The sequence below is a fragment of the Marmota marmota genome, unplaced genomic scaffold, assembly GCF_001458135.2.
Source record: "Marmota marmota marmota unplaced genomic scaffold, marMar, whole genome shotgun sequence".
NCBI lineage: Eukaryota > Metazoa > Chordata > Mammalia > Rodentia > Sciuridae > Marmota > Marmota marmota.
The window spans coordinates 6,209,075-6,229,643 of NW_026000206.1; the positions used below are offsets into that span (position 1 = coordinate 6,209,075).

At 52.7% G+C, this 20,569-nt stretch overlaps 1 protein-coding gene and 1 long non-coding RNA gene across 5 annotated transcripts in view; one reads left to right on the plus strand and one right to left on the minus strand.

Annotated features, from left to right (window-relative positions):
* Chst15 (carbohydrate sulfotransferase 15) overlaps positions 1-11,829 on the minus strand; it is a 71,743-nt gene extending 59,914 nt beyond the window's left edge. Inside the window, exon 1 of one of the 4 annotated variants that reach the window (XM_015498367.2) lies at positions 11,698-11,828. The gene's annotated coding sequence lies outside the window, so the exon portion shown is untranslated. Of the gene's footprint in view, positions 1-10,393; positions 10,771-11,342; positions 11,594-11,697 lie in introns of those variants that run through there. The other 3 variants (XM_048791359.1, XM_048791360.1, XM_048791361.1) reach the window with 3 other exon arrangements.
* Positions 11,830-11,937: 108 nt separating this feature from the next.
* Positions 11,938-16,513, plus strand: LOC125612729. The gene is made up of 2 exons (XR_007343201.1): positions 11,938-13,445; positions 14,990-16,513. It is a non-coding gene; the product is annotated as an uncharacterized LOC125612729 (long non-coding RNA).
* The last annotated feature ends 4,056 nt before the right edge of the window (positions 16,514-20,569 follow it).

The window sequence follows — 20,569 nt, forward strand, 5'->3', positions numbered from 1 at the left end:
CCACAAGACTGGCAGGGACCGGGTCTCTCTGCTGTGCTCTTCTCTGCACATCTGCCCCTCTACGGAGTGAGATGACATCCTGCTTTCCGATTTCCTGTGGCCACGTCAGACTTGCTGTCTTGTTCGGTAGTCTTGGGCAGAGGGCACAATGTGTGGGCCAGCTCTTACCCCTCTCCTGCGAGCCACTTCCGAGAGGGCTGCACCTGAGCACGTCTCCTGAGCCCAGAGCATCCAGCTACCAACAGGTCACCTACTAGTGAGGGCCGAGTGAGACCTGGAAACAAAGCACTTGGAAGGCTGCTCTGGGGACACAGCCAAGCCCCCAGGACTGTACCCCCAGCTCCTGGAGGCATCCAGCGTGGTCCCCATAGAGTTCTTCCAGTGCTTTTAGCCCAGCACAATTTTTTGAAAAACAACTTCATAATGTACCCTAGAGTCACCATCATAGCCCCTTGTTTATGGGCTTGGCCAGATCAGATAAAATTTCATTCTCTGAATTGGTTCCTGATTTAATTACTCCCCGGATAAGTGGTTGGCCTCCCATCGCTGCAGGGGACGAAGAACTAGAAGATGCTGGCGCCACAAGTTACAGTTCTTGTTGGCAGCTGGTGGCGGATGAGACATTCTCTGGCCTTTGTCAGGTCAGGGAAGGCTGACCAGTGGGCTGGGGCAGGGGGCCACCATCTGTCCCACCCTTGACCTGTGCTCTAGGTCCGTCAAGAAGCAGCCTGGGGGTTTTACTAAGAACTTGAGCAGAACCTTCAGAGTCACTCACTTGTGACTCTAAAAGCCTGGCTGCGTGTGGTCTCTCTGGGCCTCAGTTTCCCCATCCATAAAAGGCCTTGGAGCTATGTTCATCTGAGGTGCTCCCAACTCTAAAACTCCAACTACTCAGTGTCTCAGCCAAGATCTTGATTCCCAGGTGGGAATCAAGAGTTTTCTAGGATCAGGGAAAGAGAAAGAAATCAAAGGATCTTATTTTGAGGAAAAAGGAAAAACTTCTCAAAAATTATAACCCTGGAAACGCGAACATGTTCATACAAACAAAGCCTGAACCCAGATACTCCCCGCAGCCCTGTGGATAAGATCCAAAATGTGAAGTCAAACACCAACGTCTACTGCTAATGGACAGCCAGAAAAAGGAAACTGCGGTCTAGCCATATTGTGGAATATCATTTACTCCTCTTACGGCCTCTGCCATAAAAAAGGAGTGGAGTACACCTGTGCCACATGGATAACCAAGTAAAGTAAAAGAAAGGGAGTCACAAAAGACCACATTCTACACGATTCTGTTCCCATGAAGGTCCAGCATGGAGCAACTGGAATTGGCAGAGGCTGTAAGGAGATCTGTGGTTGCCCAGGCCTGGGGAGCAGGGGTGGAGGAATGAGGATTTGGGAGGGTCTGAGCTAAACGATACAGGGTTTCTTTTTGAGAAGATGAAATGCTCTAAAATTGGCTGTGGTGATATAATGCACATCTCCATGAACATACAAAACCCATTGAATTGCAAGCTTTAAATGAGTCTATTGTCCGGCCCCGTGAATCATATCTCAATAAAGCTGCTTAAGGAAGAACAGGTTGAACGGGCTTAGAAAGTCTCTTGTGTGATTTTTAAAGCAAATCAGAGGACAGCCTTGCTTTTATACAGAAACTAGCCAGTTCCGCAGCTTCCTGGTGGATCCAAAGGTGGTTTTCAGCGGGCGGGTCTTCCTCCTATAAACCAAAAAATCACTGACTCAAAACTGGGCAGACTGGCATTTTTCTATTGATTTGTTTCAGTTTTAACAGCTGAGAGCAAATTTATTTTCTACCACTCAGATGGCAACTGGAGGTGGGTCTGCTTCGAATACGTCATTTTTTATTCTGAGCTAAATGGTGCCCGAGGCAAAGGACCCATGGATGCCCACAGGCCCACACACGAGCAAATGATCTTCTTGGCCTGGAAGATGTTTCTGGTGGGGAGATCACAGCCACTCGCTCCTGCCCTCCTCCTCTGCATGGCCTCCCCCATCTCATTTCTCACCCAAACTGCTGTCGAGTGGGTATAAATAGCTTCTTAGAGTTAGGATGACACAAATGTCAGGCTGATGCCATTCTCATTAACGGGCACGTCCTTTTGTCCCTTCATTTATTCTTACTGATAAACAACCGAAGCAGATCTTCCCTCGGACTTTCAGTATAATGCACTTGGTTACTGGCCCAGGGTGACATTGGATGGGCCTTTCTGGAACATATGATCTTTATCAAAATCCGTGACAGACAATAAGGAGGGCCACACCATCGTACATCAGATTAAAGGTGACCACAGGAAAGAAAATGACGTGTTCCCACGGTGAGCAACACCCAGAACACTCGAGAAGGTGGCCCCTCCTCAGGCCCCATTTCCAGGCCCGTGTGATATGTCCTTCAGAGAAGGTGTGTCCACTGGACCAAACAAGAGCCGCTCCATGCTCGACAGAGGATGGCCCAAGGTGACCTCGAATTCAGATCTCATCATTCCTCTCCCCTTGGACCCTTACCCTGCTGCACTTCTTCTTCTGAGTGGAGCTCAGCATCCTGGGACCCCAGCGAGGGAAAGGTTTGCAAGACAAATGCTGGACACTTCTCTACTCAGGACACCATGATGGTCACAAGGTAGTGATGGGGAAGGAAAGATGGGATCCCTGGTCTTAAGTCACCAGCTTTCAGTGGGATGGAGAAGGAACTGTCCCCAACCAGGGCAACTGGGAGGCAAGAACATTGGTGGCCCTTGATTCTAGCCTCTGCCAGGGGCCAGAGCTAGGAGCAGGGGTCCTGGGAATCCCTTGCCAGGATCCTGGCTCTCATTTGCCCTTCAGTCTATGATGAGAGGGAGGCTGCAGGTAGAGGGCCAGATCACCCCTCCCCCATCAAGCCAGCTGAACTCCAGTGCCCTCCTTTGAACCTGTGGGCCAGAGGGTTTGGCTTTTGTTTCTATTTTCGCCCAGGCTGGTCTCAAACTCCTAGGATCAAGTGACCCTCCTGCCTCAGCCTCCCAAGTGTCTGGGGCTAAAGGTGCACACCACCATGCCCTGATAGGACAGAGGGTTTTGAGGAATTCAGCAAATAGCACCCAAATATTCCACTTGGTCTGCTGATTCCTTTGAACTGAGGCCACTTGGGGAAGAAGATGCAGGCTGAGGCTTTCTCCAAGCCCTTTATCTGCCTAAAGAGTATCCTCCAACAGAAACTCAATGCCATGAGCCCCCTCCCTGGCTGTCACCAGCCAGGGAAGATTAACTGGGATCAGGAAAGCGGAGGCCAGAGGTTACACAGCACCCTGACACTCTAACCTATTCTCCTGAGGGCCTCTTGGGGACCACTTGGATGACCTGAGAGACTTCATCTGCATAACAAGACAACCATTGTTCACCCTCCCACGACCTGTGTGGCCACCCCCAGCAGCCCTAGCCCCTCCTCCTGGCCGGCTCAGGACCCCCCTGTCACCCCCACTCTTCTTCCACTCTCCTATTCCGCGGGACTCCTGTGTGTGTGTGATTGAATATGTTCTTTCTCCTGTTCATCAGTCTTATGTCAATTTAATGTGTGTCCCAGTCAAGGAACCCAGAAGGATGGAGGGAAGCCATTTTTCACGCAGCTATGGTTTCCAGCCAGGGCCTCGCAGAGAGTCTCAGGAATCCCATCCCAGTACAGGGCAGAGGGCAGATCCGGTCTCCCACCCAGAGAGCGGGCAGGCGGGCAAGCCTTTGAGAGGTCTGGGCTATTCTTCACAGGACAATTCAAACTAACTGTCCCTGAGAATCTGACGAAGGAGGACAGCACACAGAGGGCCCCGCAGATCAACACTAGCCCAGCAGGGAGAACACCTCCTGGCCACAGAAAGCGCCCTGACACCTTCTCCTCCGCTTCTTCCAAGAGCAGCAGCAGCAACTCTGAGAAGGAGCATCCGTCACAGGGCACAGAGGTCAGCAGCGGCAGCTAAGCCCCACCTAGATGTCTAAGAAACCGGGCAGAGGAGTCACCTGAGGACCCCCAATCCCCCACACTGGCGTGACTTAACAGACAGAAGGATCAGCATGGAGGCTGAGAAACACCCCCGCTCGCCCCAATTCCCGGGCACCCTGGAGACCCCTCATGTGCACAAAGCAAACATGGTTTGGTGTGTGTACATTTGGAAGTCTCTTTATATAAACAGGTTCACAAATCAGGAGAAAATAATCCTCTGTAGACCAATAGTCTGATTGGGGGTTTAGAAATTATGGTCACTAAAAATACACACCAGGACATACTTTGTATTTGTAATGCAAATATTTACATTCCAAACAAAGAAGCCTGGAGCATAAAGACAAGCTATTTATACCAGCTATAAGAAATGCGAAGAGCCCCACCTCTGGCCCAAGTAGATGGCTCCTGTTCCTATTCTTGAAACACAAACCAAATTTCCACAGTATTTTTCCCTTAGACTCTCAAGACACAAAAAAGCTGTGGTTTCTGCCTTTTAATAGCCCCCAAACCTGACGCCAGGAAGTCCAAGGTCATTACACTAGGCTCTGGCCTCCTCTGGAAGTTTAATGGCAAGTGTTAACTCTCCGTGCAGCTCCCACACCCAGGGCTCCTGTCTTCTGGGTGCACTAGAGACTCTCCAGGAGAACCAGCCTTTGGAAGGACCATTTTTGATGGATGGGTCCAGTCAGTAAATGACACACTTGCACCTAGAAGTGGCCAGCTGTGCAAATACGTGGCGAGCCCGGACACCCTCCTTGGTGCAGGTCCACCAGGCCAGGCGAGCAGGCTGCACCCAGGAAACGGGAACACAGTACCCTGTGGGACAGGCTCAGGGTTGAAAGATATAGCAGAGTGGAACTGCAGAAACCCAGGGAGGAAGGTCACCCTCAGAGCAAGGCAGCGATGCTGGGGTTCACGATGAGGGGACGGGGGACCCAAATGCAGCCAGGTCCAGGCCCAGCTGATCAGAGAACTCATTGCCAACATGGCCCAGTCTAGCAGAAGTACAGGCCAGGTGGGGGGGTGGGGGGAGGCCAAAGGGGCAGTAAAGGTTCCTGGGTGGCAGTCAGCCATTAGCTCCCTCCAGGTAAACTGTAATCAAGTTCGAATGCAGCCTTGAGGGCCACATAATCGGGATTGTTATCTGATTTGACTAATCCATCCAGTCTGCCAAGGAGCGAGAAACAATCTTCTTTAATTTAAAGCCAGATAATTTCCCACAGCAGATGACGACACAGAGTTGACACACTGTGTACGCCCTGGCTGCCCTACCCACGGCACACCTGAGAGATGCCGTTGATCAACGGGCGCCAAGGACCAGGCACCGGGCTCAGCACTTCTTGGCTTCCCAGCAGCGGGAGGGGGCTGCACCTGCAAACTCTCCAGGTGTCTATGCCTGGTGGTGTCTTCACCTTCCCAGGTATGGTGAGGGAGTTCCCAGGCCTGAGCAATGAGCAAGTTCCCCACTACAAGCAAGCCCTTCCCCTGCCGGTTGCCCAGTGGAGAAAGGGGCCTACCCTGGAGAGACTGTGGGAATCCAGCTGCTCCCACGGCTTCCATCAGGAGCGAACATCACACTGGATCTATCTCTGCCTGCCTTCCTCCTCAGCTGGCTCTCTGCAGGTTCAGAACTGGGCCAACACAGTGGGAGGATTTGGAGAGCTCCCCTGAACCCTTAAGCATACCATGTCTAGTACTTAACCACCCCACAAAGTAGAGTTCATCCCATTTTATAAATGAGCAAACCAAAGCACCAGATGAAGCCACTTGTCCAGGATTAGACCCAAGCCCAAATCAGCAAGGAGCCCAGGGTCAGCCCATGACCTAGGCGGCCCCTCTGAGTGCACACAGGATCCAACCCTGGTTAGAAGGACATCTGCCCCAAACCTTGCTGAAGGGAAATGCAAAATGCTGGCTGAGCGTACTTCCCTCAGTGTGGGGAGGCTTGCAGGCAAGACGAAAGGGCAGACAGGCTGCCATTCCCCTTTCAAAGAGGGCGAGATTAACAGTGCACCTACACTTCTCCATCTTTCCTTCTCTGAAATGCTGGTTCAGATCCCAGGGCAAAGGTGCCAGGGGCCCAGACCCACAGGGCAGCTACATACAAGGACACAAAAACCAGGACAGAGCTCCGTGCTGGCCTGTCTTCCTTCCTGGCAGCCACTCCACTATCTTTTTGACCACAGGGAGCAAAATGGCCCAGCAGGCATACATTCCATTTCAAGAGAAAATGTTGGACCCCCAGGTTCCAACACAGTGTAGGAAAAGCATAATTGGGTCCACCTGCACCTAATTATTTGCCCATGTTGGGGTACTTTCCAGGCACCAGGAACGGGGCTGCCTGTTTCAATATTTTCACCACAAGCACAATTCTGGAAAGTGTCCAAGTTTCCATTATAATGACACCTCTGCTTTTGAGGATCTGCCAGCCTTACTTTCCTCACAAACCTAAAAGGCCCAGCCCAGGATGAGATCTAGAAATGAAACACAGGTGTCAGGAGTGCCTGCCCTGGCCAGGAGGCCCCAACACCCCTGCTCAGGACCCTTTTAAGCTTAGAGAGGGACTCAAGATATGACACCCAAGTGAGCCACGCCAGCACATCACCACGAAAAGCTGACTGCTCTCCTCTGCATCAAACAGGAGCTTGGTCAGCCTGACCCCAGCCTCAGACAGCTTCTCATCTTTGTAGAGCTCCAAGGGATGTGGAGGAAAGGGGTGGTGCCCGTCTGTGCTTGCAGCAGCCATCTGCAGGGTGTGCATGTTTCCCTAGGCGCAGCCCTGGGCCAGGAGCACGGGGCGAGAGTCCCAGGTGAGGAAACAGCCCAGAAAGGTAAAGCGACCAGCCTGAGAACCCCAGCTGAATCCAAGGCAGCCAAAAAAAAGGCAATAAGCAAAATTCTATGCTGGCCCAAACCAACGTCTGGCCTCATGCTTCTTGAGATAGACTATCTCTTTACCTCTCCTCCTGGATGTTGAGACCTGCCAGCTCTCCATCCCCTACAAGAGTTAGATAGATAGATAATTTGGCATGACATTCTTCCATCTCTGGTTATGAGCTCCAGAGCTACAGAATACCACAAGAATCAATGTTTACTGAGCACTTATTGTATACCAGGTACTTTGTCAAGTACCTGGCAGGACTTCACTCTTTTATGGCACACAGGCATGAGAGCCAGAGGGTAGTGAAGCCGTCCCAGAGGACTCCAATCTCCAGGTTGCCAACTAGATCCCACTTTCCTGAGGCCCCTCCAAGGCGCCTGTGAGCAGCATTATATAATTCTGACTTGCACAAGTTCGGCCTCGCCCACTGAGCTGAGTGCTGTGCCACTGCGTGCTGAGTGCTGCCTCTCGGCCCCCGTGCACCAGCCCAGGGCTGCACTGAGGGGGAACACATAACCCTGCAGGTCGCTGCTGCAAACAGCAGCCACCGTTGGGCTCCCTTTCCTCCACATTCCTTGGAATCCTGCAAAGATGAGAAACGGCTTCCCACTCGCCACCTCTCCCCACCTCCCTGCTTGCTGATTCACGCCTGCCTTTTCCTTCTGGAGCCACGATCATTATTCTCCTCCCACCCATCCCCATTCCCACCTGCCTCTGCTGTCAGCCCTTGCTCCTTCCTCCTGCACCTCTGGAGGGCCACAGCAGCCTCACAGCCCTCTAAGCTTAGGAGGCAAGGAGATACACCCGTGGGACCTGTCCAGCACAAGGCCAGCTGTGAACTTGAAGGGACACAGTTAGTGACCGCTATTATTATCAACCACCTTCCTTCTCAAATTTCATATTAAAAAAAAAAAATTCTATGCTGGCCCGAACCCACACAAGCCCTTTACCTCTCCTCCTGGATGTTGAGACTGGACATGCCATGTAGGGAGCCACCACATTTCTGCCTCTTCGCGTCTGTGGGGACACAGGTCTACACATCCATTACTTCGTCCCTGGCACTTTGTTTTAAAAGGGAAGCCATCTCAGTAGTGAAATCAGACCCTAACACTTGAGAACAATAAAGAAATACATCATGCAAGTCCAAACCCTGTCTGGTACTTAGCCAGCTGCAGGAACATGATCTCTTTATTCACGGCTTGGGAACAAAGTTACCCTTTGAAGTAACAATATCCTACCTGAGCTCCCCAATTACAGAGCAGAGGGGAGAGGGGTTGCAAAGTTCTCACCATTGACTGAAAGAGTCACTTCTAAATCATAGTGCTAAAGACATGTCCCTTGGCTGATTGCTCAAAGGAATAACACTCTTCAAGCCAACTATGACTTTTAAAAGTAGTTTCTTTTAGAAATTTAAGACAACTCCTCTCTTCCACAAATGGCCTTCAGGAGGCACCTCTGCCATCCTGTGCCTGCTGAGGCCCTGAGGAAGGGGAGGGGTCAGGAAGTGTGGAGAAGAAGATGGTCAGCTCCCAACTACAGGGAGCATCAGTTCATCTGGGAGCAGTGTTGAGGGGGCAGGTCTAAGAGCGGGACCTGGGGCTGGGGCTGGGGCTGGCTTCTGTTATCAGCTATGTGAACCTGGGCAAGTCGCTCTGCTGTTCTGAGCCTTCGCTCCTACGTGTGGCAAGAAGAGACCCCTCCACTCAACCCACCTTCTCCTGAACCTTGCTGTGCTTTGTCCTTATCCTTCTTCTCAGCTTTGTCCCTCCAGGTCTAACTGCAACTCAGGGGCCACTCATCTCTCTGATGCTGTCTGATGCTAAGTCCCCCAGGGTGTTAAACATGAAAGGTGCATACCCCAGGTGATGGTCATCCCATGCTGAATGCTCCCATGAACACTGGGTCCATTTTTATCTTACCCTCACAGTATCCTCCCCAGAAGTTTAACCATGGGTTCCATGTGATGGAATGAAATTATATGAGAGGTTTTGTGCAGAGTCTTGCTGACCACACAATGGGGTTCGTGGATTAGCTACTGAAGGCCCGACATGCAGGCTTGCCCATGAACCCAATGGGCACCTCCCATCCCACCAGCCACCAGCATGACAGGCAGCCTTCAATTCTCAGTCACCTGGCCCATGGGGGGTAATTCCTCTGTCCTCTAGTGCGTCCTGCCTCTATACCATATGACACCCTCCTGACATATACACAGGGCCCAATGTGAAGCTCTAGACTCTGGGAAGGGCTCTCGCCCCTGCCCTTCTCCCATACTTCTTGAATTTGAGACCATACCTCAATATGGAGGCCTGGGAATGGTATTGAAAATTGACAAGACCTGTAAACTCTGCTTTCTCCCGAATGGTTGGAGCTGAGTGGAGGGTGTCCCCTGTGAGTGGACATGCACTGGCCTGTTCAAGATACCTCCCTGCCAGCCTCCCCCAACCCCCTGAACTGTAGCTGCCTCAGCCCAATGATCTATAGATGCCCCTCATGCAGCCCCACTGTCCGGCTCTGGGGCTCAGTTGGAGTTATTTTCCTGCTTCTTCTCAAGTCACCAATAAGCAGAGTCTGCTCCCACCTGCCCGACCTTTCCTAAAACATCCCTTCTTCCCCAGGCAGGGCCTTCTCTCTCTCTCAGACATGGGGAAAGCCAAGAGGCTCTTCTGACACCTCACCTTTAGAGGAGAAAGGTGTGGGCGGAAACAGCAGCCATGGTAACCATGCTAGATCTGGTCAGGACAGAGGTCCAGGGGTCACATGCTTTAACCATCAAAGAAGAACAAAGCAGACCAGCCTCCCTACCATGATATCCTGGATGCCACTCACTGGCCCCATCAGTCACTGCCCACAGGGAGAAGGACACCATTCAGTTTGCCTTAAGAGACCCCTGAAACTTCTACCCCAGGAAGGGGGACGTTGGTTGGAGGGAAGACCAGCCCTACAGCTCCTCTTCATGCTCACCTGCGGCCTGATAGAGAAAACAGGCTCCGTTTTCTCATCCAGGAGGTAAGGGGAAAAAAATTCCTCCCAGTTCTTCATCTGTTTGAGAGGAGAAAAACAGGTTTGGTAAAAAAAAAAAAAACTACCTAATTAAAAGGCATTTTTATTTCATGCTATTTTGAACAAAATCCGATCTGTGTGCCTTCACGTACCAATCAAAAGATCCTGGTTATGCTGCACTTGTGAACATCAGAAAGTGACCTATTCTGAGAGGAAGGGTGCCTTATTTTCCACTGCTGTGGTGGTAGAAGGGGGGTTAAGAAAGCTCTGGGTGGAGAATGGTAAGGGAGGGTCCAAGAGAAACTTTGAGCGAATCTCTAGGCCTGTTTCCTCCTGGGCAACCTCAGGGTGGGCCTTTTCAGGTGGCTACCCTAAGCCAGAGCAGAGGCCACACCATACAGGAATCACAGCTGATAAAGGGGCTGGGGCAGCTGTCCCCCCCCCCCCCCCGAAATGCTGTCCACATGCCTTAGCGAGATCTCTGGAGCCACAACTTCATTCTGGAAAACTCCATACCATTAACTTACTCACGGAGAACATGGCGATGAAGCCCAGCTGTCACGGGGGACTCGCACCCGGCGGGAGACAGGGAAGCCCCCCTCCCGCAGGCGCCGGTCCCAGCCCCCAGCCTGGCTACCTTCTTGGGGAGCAGAGACGTCTGGGGCTGGCAGCCGGCAACCGAGCCTTGGGCATCTACACCCGCTGTTCCAGCAACGCCAGCCTCTCCCCGGTAAGCAACGTGGGCACCCAGACAGCGACCCGGCAGTCAAACTGCGGTGCCTGGACCCAGGCGGCTCCGAATCCCAAACACCACACTCTCTCGCGCGCGTCGGCCAGTAGGTTCTCCCAGAGTGGGAGTCGGAAGGCGCTTCCCAGCTTCCATTCATTCCCGGGGAGGCCGGGCTCCCTCCACCTCGGCGCCTCCCTCCGCGATCCCAGGAGCTCCGCCGGGTCAACTGCGCCACGACCCGCCACCAGGCACCCTCAGTCACCGCGTCCTCTCGCACTGGCAGACACAGCCCAACGGACTAGCTCTCCATCACAATTGCCAGCGTCGCCCCCGCGCCGGGGCCGCTGCCTTCCCGACTCGCCGCCTGCAGCCCCGGCTCCGAGCTGCCGCCCCACAGCGCGGCTCAGACCTCCTCGCTCGGTTCGCCGCGCCCAGACTGGCCGAGGACGGCGGAGAAGCGCCGGCAACTCCCGAGTCACGCCGCCTCCGGAGACGCTGCCGGGCGCGGGAAGAGAACCGGGGACGAAGGGCGGGGGCGGGGAGGAAAGGCGGGAGCAAAAGTTCAGGCCGCGCGGGGCTCAGATGTGCCCTCATCTTCTCAGGCCGGTCCTCGCGGTCCCCTCTCCCAAGAGCGTCGGCGCCAGACACCCTCCGCCTTCCCGCCCGGAGTGGCTGCAGGACGAGCTGAGATTCTGAAGGCGGCTCTGAGCCGGAGCTCCGAGAGAGAGTAGCCCATGCCTACCTACCTGCCCTGGGCCGCGCCGGGAAACTTCCCCGAAGTGTACTGGAAGCGGGATTGGGGGTGAGGAGCGCACGGCCGGGGGAATTCAGTCCCCGACACTATCCAGTGCGCGCTTGCACCGTGAAATCACTCTTCTGTCGGTCCGTCCGTCCTCTGCAAGTCCCAGACGGTGGCAGCGCAGGGGCGCCCCGATTCCTGCTCCTGGGGAGGGTGGTTCAGCCGGCCAGCCGGCCAGTGCGTGCCCCGCAGCTTGCGCCCTNCGAACCCGCAGAGGGGCGCCGGAGCCTTGAGCCCGAAGCCAGACCTTCGCCCGCCGCTCCTTGCCGCCCCCACCCCGGCACCTAGCTCCCAACTTGTACCTGAAAAGCCCGAGGTCCTCCCGGAAGCCTCCTCTGCAGCTCCAGCTCCGCGGGAGCGCGCCCAGCACCGCGCGTGGAGCCCCGCATCCAGGGAGCGTCAACCTGACTCCCAGAGCGCAGGGAGGAAAAGTTTGGGAGTGACGTGCAGATGGCGAATGAAACATCCGATAGAACCCTCCCCCCGCCCCATGTCGCGCGGACACACATCAGCTCGAGTCTGGAATGTGAGATCAAGGCGTGTGCGCCAAGCGGTGGGTTTGGTCTCCGCCCCCTCCCCTTCCAAGTAAACACTGTTGTGTGATGTGGTGGTTGCAAATAGCAAACCGAAAGTCTGGCAGGGACCCCCGCCAGAGACATTTTTAAGGAACTTGGCGGTCTGGAGCCAGCCCATACATTGATATTCAAGGCCATGGCGCTGGTGGGTTCGGCGCCCTCTGTTGTATTTTTGCATCCTGTGAAGGCTGGTCTGGCTCCTTGGCCCAGTGTATTTGCTTCTTGGTGGAGGTAAGGCTCTGCGGGACCTGGAGCGGCACTGCCTGCTGCAGTGACCCCAAGGCGGCTGCTCTAGGGAGCCACCTGGACGGCCCTGGGGCAAAGGATGACTCCAATGGAGGATTTCTCCCAACTCTGGGGGGCAGAAAGCATGGTAAATGGAAAGACCCGAAACTGGAAGACTGGCTCGGGGCTCTTAGAACACCAAGCCTAGCCTCCCAGGGAACTGAGGTGGGAAGGACAGAAACGAATCTGCAGTCTTCGGCCTGCCCATGTTCCCATGGCCGGAGGCCAGCACCGTGTTCCTTAAAGCAATCAGAAAAGTGCTTCCTAAACTGTAGAGTGCTGGCCCAGGTGTGAAGGTTGGCTCTTGAGAATGTTTTTCCCCACTTTTCTGTTTACTGCTGAAGGTTTCATCCTTCCCCTCAGAAGCTATTACCACCCTGAGGTGGTAAACTTCTGTTCAGCACCCATGGCAACTAATTCAGAGATCACAATCAGAGGATTATAACTGCAGATGGGAACCCTGGAGGAGAAGGGGTTCTTTAAAACCCTGTCTTGTTCTCCTACAAATAATGCCTCTTACATAAAATCTGTGAAGAAGGATTAATGCAGCAATGAGACCTGCCCTAGAATCTCAGACGAGATTGCTTTTTCCATATAGACTCCACTTGGTGATTTTTGTTCTTTATTATTATTTTTTTAAACAAAAAGCTTTTTCTGAAAATACAATGAGCTGTTTTTGCAGGGTTCACAATTCCCAATAGATGATGATGCCATTTTTCTAGGTCTTACACATGTTGTGGCTTTGGGGCTTATTTATTAGCTCCCAAGAAAAGCCTGCCTTTCAGTGAGGTTTATGTACTCGAGTAATTGCATCGGGGGGGACACAGTGCAGGTTGCTGTTAAACAGGGTGAGTTGTGCAGGCGTCTGCCAGGAAGGCTCTGGGCCACGCATCTGTCAGACCAGAGCGTGCAGCAGGTTTAAGCAAACACAGGGAAGGTTCTGTGGAAACAGCAAGGAGGAAATCCCCTCCTGTGAGTGCGTGTGGAACCTTGTTCTGTGGCCACACATACAGCCGTCTTTCCTCTGTTCTCTCCAAGCAAACACATGCCCTGTTATGGAGATGGCGTTGGGCCCACCCAGAGGACTTTCAAATTCAGGTGTCAGAAATCACGGCTGACGTGGAGCAAATTGTTTTTAAGTAAAATCTCGGTGCCGCTTTGATATGAGTTCCACCAGGGACTTTCCAAAGGTATTTATACATGTGGCTAAGATTAACTGGAGGGTGATTTTTCCCCCCTCAACATTAATTTCAAAAGCTTATCCAAGAATTGCACTTGGACCTGTTATTCTGCAGAGCTGAGAGAAAAACCCAAATGCCAGGCATGTGTGAATGGGTTGAATAGATGGACAGATGGATATGTAACCATGAGAGGGACTGGTGCTGACAGAGCACTGGCAACTTGTGGGGAAAAAAAAAAAAAAAACAGACAATTTAAGAAAATAAACATCATTTTCCCCGGGGTATGACTCGTAGGCCTCCATTATTATGGAGTTACATTGCCTTGATTTAGTCCTATTTCTGTCACTTACTGAGTAACCTTGGGCAGGTCACTCTTTTCTGTGCTTCAGTTTATGACTGACCAGTAGTACCAACCAGTGGCACATTGAATTATTGATCCTAGCTATTCATTCTCCCATGGTGGTTGCATTAGTCCATTTTGTTACCGTAACAAAATACCTGAAGCTGAGAGCTTCATATAGAAAAGAAGTTTATTTGGCTCACAATTCTAAAGACTTAAGAGTCTGATCTGGTGATGGCCTTCTTGCTGGCTCAGGGTATCCAAAAGAGAGAGGGAGAGAGAGAGAGGTAATGTTTTGGTCTCTCTCCCTCTTTTTATAAAGTCACAAGTATTCAATCAGAGGGGCTCCACCCTAATGACCTTATCTAATTCTAACCACCTCCCAAAGGCCCTGCCTCTAAACATTATAGTAAGAATTAAATTTCTACCCTCTTAATACCTCACATGGGGATTAGATGTCACCACATGAACCTCTGAGGGACACCAGCAAACCGTACCCACACACGGCAGAGACACTGTGCATTCACATCCTGTCACATCCCCGTGGCATGGACTGTGAGTCTCTGTCCCTTGACTTTTGTATTGTTTACATAATAAGATATTAAGGAAATATGTTTGAAATTTGCTTGCAAGGCTGGGCTTGCTGTCTCACATCCTGGTAGTACATCATGAGAAAAATGCCTCCTGAATAACAGCCGTCCCTTCCAGCAAGGCTGTAGAATCAGCTCCCATGGAGCAGACCTGAACTCAACTGGTAGCTTGGAACCAAGTCACCCCACCTGGAGCTGGACTCAGAACCACTTCAGCTGGCCTGCAGGCACATAAACAAGGGTGGGAAAAAAAATGCTTCTTGTTGTTAAGTCATTGAATGCCAGCATTTTGTTACACAGCAGTATTGTGGCAGTAGCTGACTGATGCATTACCTCAGTGGGCTGATGTGGAGAATAATGGTAGATATTTGAAAAATACCAAGTGTAATTTTTGAGCCCTCATCAGAGCTTAAAATATTTGTTATTATTAGTAAAATATTAGTATTATGAGTAATCATTATTACTAAAAGTAGTTTTGCCCATAATAGTCACATATTAAATGTTTGTTAATCAGTTGAGTCAGGGAACAAGTATAATGTGAATGGAGATTTTATAAGGTAGTGCAGGGACATCAGAAAATCAGAGGATCCTCAAAACTCATGCTGACTGGTTCATTCCTTTAGCAGATTGTCCCTGAACACCTGCTATATGCCACATGTTGGAGCCACTGGGATGGCGAAGACTCGGTACCCCCGCAAGGAAAGAGCCCTGGGAAGCCCGCGTGTGCCGAGCAAGCTGTGAAGCTCTTTCCCAGGCTGCGCGTCATCACCTTCACAACAGCCTTCTCAAGTCAGTCTTGCTGGGCCCTATTTTTCAGGCCATGAGACTGAGACTCAGAAACCAAACACTGAGGAAAAGACCAAAGGCCACTCCCGTGCCATCCGAGTGCTCTGATGCCAATGAATCCAAGCGAACAGTGGGTAAACTGAACCGTCAGGGATGTGCGGTGGGGCAGAGGGAAGCATGGACCAGCAGGTCACCCTGCCTCCCAGGCACAGGGGCTCAGTAAACACTAAGGCTCATGAGACCTGGGCTTGCTTCTGCCACCGCATGACCTTGAGGTCATCGCATAGGCTCTCAGATTCATTCTGACAGCCCTGGCTTCGGATTTCTGCCACCTCTGCCACCAGCAACGACCTGCCTCCCAGCCCTGTGACTTTGACAAATTTAGACTGCTCGGTAACCTGAAGTGCATTTCAATTTCATAAATTTAGAAATACTCTGGTTAGGCGGATCCCTCCTGCAGTAATGCATCCACTAAGTGCACTTTAAGCCAATTTTGGTATGCTAATCCATCACAAATTGACGTGAAATTTGGGTTCTCGTGAAAATTTCCTACACCCGATCCAAAACCTCTACAGGATCTAGGATAATAAGTAGCAGTCCCTTAAAGTGGTAGACTCGGTCTACTCTAGGTCACACATTCAGAGAGGACAGGATAGGCAGGTTTTAAAAACATCCACACTCATATATTCACAAGAGCTGTCTTCTCCAGTGGGGTGCCTGGGAAGGGCGGTTTGCTTATTTCAACGATGCTGCCAAAACTCTTGGGGGAATGAGGCTCATGTTTGTCTCTGCATTCCCAGCCCCTAACTCAGAGCCTGGCGCTGTAGACACGCCCCGGGGTGTCTAGCAAATGTCCCCGTTGGAAGCAGCTAGTTGGATTAGCAACTTGTCCACCCGAGTCAGGTTCCCAGGATTTCCCTAGTTCCTAAAATTGAGTATTCTCCCCACCAGTGAAGACTGGGCATCCTAACGCAGATGGGGACCTCCAGTGACAGCACAGTGTCTGGCGGGGCCCCTGTCCATCCTAGAGTCTCCGAGTGACGCGCAGCACTAATTGGCAACACAAAGAACCCACAGGTGATGAAAGAGACATAATGTCATTGTTATCACCACCCAGGACTCTGTTGTTACCAGTTGTTGAAGGGCAGCACCTATTAACTGATGTTTTTAGCTGGGTAATGGACATTTTCCCAATAAGATCAAGTTTACAGCCGGCAGCATTTCACTTGCCTGATTCTGTCGTGAGATCTACAACTCACCCAGCAACAAAAATGAGCTGTTGGCTTGATTAATTTAGAGCAGCATCGCCTGTGCTGGATGTGAAACACATGCCCCTTCTAAATAAATGTCACTTACCTGGTGAGGCTTTATGCAGTCAAATGCTACAAATTGGTGCTTAGGAGGACAATGGGAGCGAACACCACAGGCAGATGCTCCAAGTGGCCAGCTGAGATTTGCACTCCTCTCCCTGCCCAGCTCTGCCGCTGGCCAGATGCAGACCTGCTTCACCATGCCGTCCCCCGCCCTGTAATGCCTGCACGTGAGACTGCCCGCTGCCTGTGAAGCATCAATCTTAGCTCCTGGTGCCCCTTTATCTCCACTCCAGCTTTACAATATCCTCTTCCCAAACCTGGCTTGTTGTTNCTCCTCCTCCTCCTCCTCCTTTTTTGGTACCAGGCATTGAACCCAGGAGCCCTTAAGCACAGAGCCACACCCCTAGCCCTTTTTAATTTTTTCATTCGAGTCAGGGTCTCAATAAGTTGCTTAGGGTCTTGCTAAGTTGCAAAGGCTGGCTTTGAATTTGCAATCCTCCTACCTCAGCCTCCTGAGTCCCTGGGATTACAGGTGTGCCTTCCTGCTCCTAGAAGCCTGGCTCATCTTGGAAGCACCCAGGAGTGTTAGATGCAGGTTCCTGGGCCCCAGTACCAGAGATTCCACTTCTGACCTCTGGACTGGGACCAGGAATTTGAATGGGCCTCTCTGGGGTGGCACCGGGAGTGTGTCTATTTCAGAAGCGGCTCTGGAACCCACAGCTGGGGACAGCTGGTCTGGACCCATGTCCTCTTGCCCCTTGGGACTGACCTGCACTCCCCTGCCTCCTTCCCTGGACCTTCACACTGGCTTCTTTCTGCAAACATAGCCAAGATCTTCCCCCAACACCCATGCAGCCCCCAGCACCTCCACAGCACCACCAAGAGGAGTCGGGTTGGGGCAGCTGGCAGGACCACAGCCCCATGGTGCCCTGCCTCTTCTCTGGGCCCATCTGTCCCTGGATCTCATGTTCCCCTTGGCCCCATCTTCTTGGCTTCCCAAGGTGCCTAGGGACAGCCACACCATAATTCTGGGAGGAGGAGCCTGTGGTGGCATCACCAACTCCAGAGTTCATTTCCAGGGACTGCTGGCTCTTGGAAGGGCATTGACTAGAGAAAGTTTGGCTTCCTCAAATTTGCTTTGAAGAAAGTCAAACCTGGCATGGGTGTGACTGGCAGTGGGTGGATACTGCCCCCACCCCTGTGACCTCAATAGGGACCTTGGGAACGTGGGACTTGTCCCAAGGCCCCAGGTTCAGAGCTCAGCTCCCTCCTATTTGCTGTGACCCCTCTCTGGGCCTCACGTCCCTCCTTGTGACCTGGAAGGTAGAATTCGAGCACCTCTTGGGACTGTCCTCTCTCCAAACGTTGACATCCATCAGGACAAGTGGACGCAGGAGGATTTGCTTACTCTCCTGTATCAACCTGCTATTGCTGAATAATAAATAGCCCCAGATGGTTCCCAGACATGACACTGGGGGCAAAGTTCAAATAACACCCTTCACCAGGTCACAGCCTGTAGCTCAGAAGTCTGGTGGGTTCTCTGCTCTGAGTCTCACAAAGAATAAAGCCAAGGTGTGGGTCAGGCTGAGCGCTACTCTGCAGGTCCTGGGGAAGAACCCAAGTTCAGGTTGTTGGTGGAATTCTTTCTTTAAGGTCATGAGGCCTCTTTCTTTGCTGGGGTTCACACTCTGTGCTTAGAGGCCACCTTCATTTCTTCTCAAGGGTGCCCTCACCCTGCAAAGCCAGCAGTGGCATTCCAAGTCCCCGTCCTTCTGCCTGCCTTCTCTGCCTGCTGGAAAGGCTCCTGGGATTCGGCCACCATGATCCAGGCAGAGGAGCCTCCCTTTCTGAAGGGCAAATGATGACTGGTCTTAGTGACATGTAACCCAGTATATTCACAGACATGGCATCTGGGTCAAAGAAGATCCAGGTGACAGTGGCAAAGGTCAGAATCCTCCAGAGAAAGAGAAGCGGTAGGAGGTCACAATGTATTGTAGGCACAGAACCCGCTCTGAGAAATCAGACCCAGGAAGGTGGACGGTGCAAGTCTCAGCCAGGGTCCAGCTCAGGAAGGCAGAGGACTGATGTCCCAGGTGGAAGACAGGCAGGGAGACCACTTTCCTCCTGAGCCTTCCATTCTAGCGAGGCCCAGTGGACTGGGTGGGGCCTCCCACATTGGGAGGGCCGTCTGCTTTCCTCCATTTTCACCTCTTCCCGAAACACCCTATAGACACCCCCAGAACAGCATCTGACTAAGCACCTAGGAATCTTGTGGTCCAGCCAACTCAGCAGATAAACTACACCATCGCAAGGGTCAGGGGTTGTCGGAAACCAGGCCTCCTTGCCTCCTGCGTTAGCAATCCGGCCAGCTAGCACACGTCTTCAGCGAGTATCTCCTGGGCAGCCTCCAGGAACACCACTCAGGTGCTCCAGGACCTGCCCTGCCCTCAGAAGGCCCACAGTCAGCCTGTGCCGGGGCAGGGCAGTTGGATGCCACCCTCGGATGCCGATTTCTTGAGCATTCAGAAAGAAACTGGCCTGAAGGAAGGTCCCCAGCCCCAAGCCCCCGGCTCCTCTCAGGAGCTTGCTGCACCCATGGCCTCCCCATGCCAGGGCTTGGCTCTGCTCACACGCTTCACACCAGCACAGCCGTGAGCTTAATGGCATCTGGAGCTGCTGCGGTGACAGGGTGTGGGGGACAGTCAGGGTGCAGAGAGAGACAAGACCAGCCGCAGGCGACTGGGGTGAAGCTGGGACCGCATGTCCCCGTCATCTCTATTTCACCTGTTTGGAAATATCCATGATGATTGGGGCTTTAAAAATATACTTAGAAACAATTATTTATGCTTTTCATCACGAATAGAAAAGCCACATTTTCTTTAAAATATTGATCACAAAGTACACAGAATTAAAAGAAATCACAGTGATTATGTCCTGCCCGGTGGGGACGAGGGCCTCCTCCTTACTACAGGGAGCTGAGTGGAGTCAGGGCCTAAGGTCAGGCGCTGGGTTTTCTTTCCTTTTTGTTTTAAACGAGTGAGTTTCTAAGAAGACTTGGTTTTCATTAAATCCTGCCTGATTAAGAAACCTGGTGCGGATGTCTTTCTAGGGCCTGGTTCCTTCTGTCGTCCACAACAGGCTAGAGCACCCCCCGAAGCCCCAGGGTCTGAAGGCCCGGACGCCCCATCCAGCCCTCGGATGCCTCCCCCTGTGACTAGGCCCTGGGCCCGCAGGACAGAGGACCTGAAGGCCGCAGAGGGCGGGGGTGGAGGGCAATGGCTGGAGCAGCCAGGAGACTGCATCTGGGCAAGGACAGCCGGGGCTCAGGGTTAGCCTCGAGGGCCTCCTCATCCTTGTCACCGACCCTCTCTCTGAGTCCCACTTTCAACCCGTACTCTGAGACAGTATTCACACTCCCCACCCTCCACCCGAGCCTGCCCTGGGAACGGGCCTAAGGGGCCTCCACACCTTGGCTGACCATTCAGCAAAAAGTCCTTCCCCAGATCCTCCCTTCTCACCTTCCCTAAGTCTAAGATGGCACCACAGGTGGCTTTATTGTCTGCTAAGTCCCAGATGTCCTGAGCATCAGAGGAGGCTGAGGTGGGTGTGCTCAGGGGCCTCTCATAGGACCCTGAGGACCCAGGAGGGGCCAGCTTCACAGCCGGTCCATCCTGGCAGGACTAGGCTGTGGTCTTCCGGGTGGTGGTGAGGTCAGACCTCCAGACCTCCCAGAGGTCTGGCCTCCCACCCACTCCCAGCCTCCAAGGAAGCGGACTAGGTGAGATAGCGACTAGCTGGCTGTGCCAAGACCATGGGAGGGGAGAAGAGGGGACAAGGGGCAGGAGCCAATCAGTCCCCCAGAGCACAAGGGCTGCGGGCCTCACTGCAGAGAAGGAGAAGACATGCTTGCCCCACACCTGCCTGGGCCGGGCACTGTGCTGGGGGCCCTGCCCCTTACCTCCTGCCAAGATTCTGCCACTGCGCATAGCTCCTCTGGGACCACCCTCAGAAAGTGCGAACCACATTCCCAAAGTGCAGAGCACTTCAGGCCGGGGGGGTGGGGGTGAAATGAATGGAAAGGACCAGAGGCAGCCGGGGGGGGGG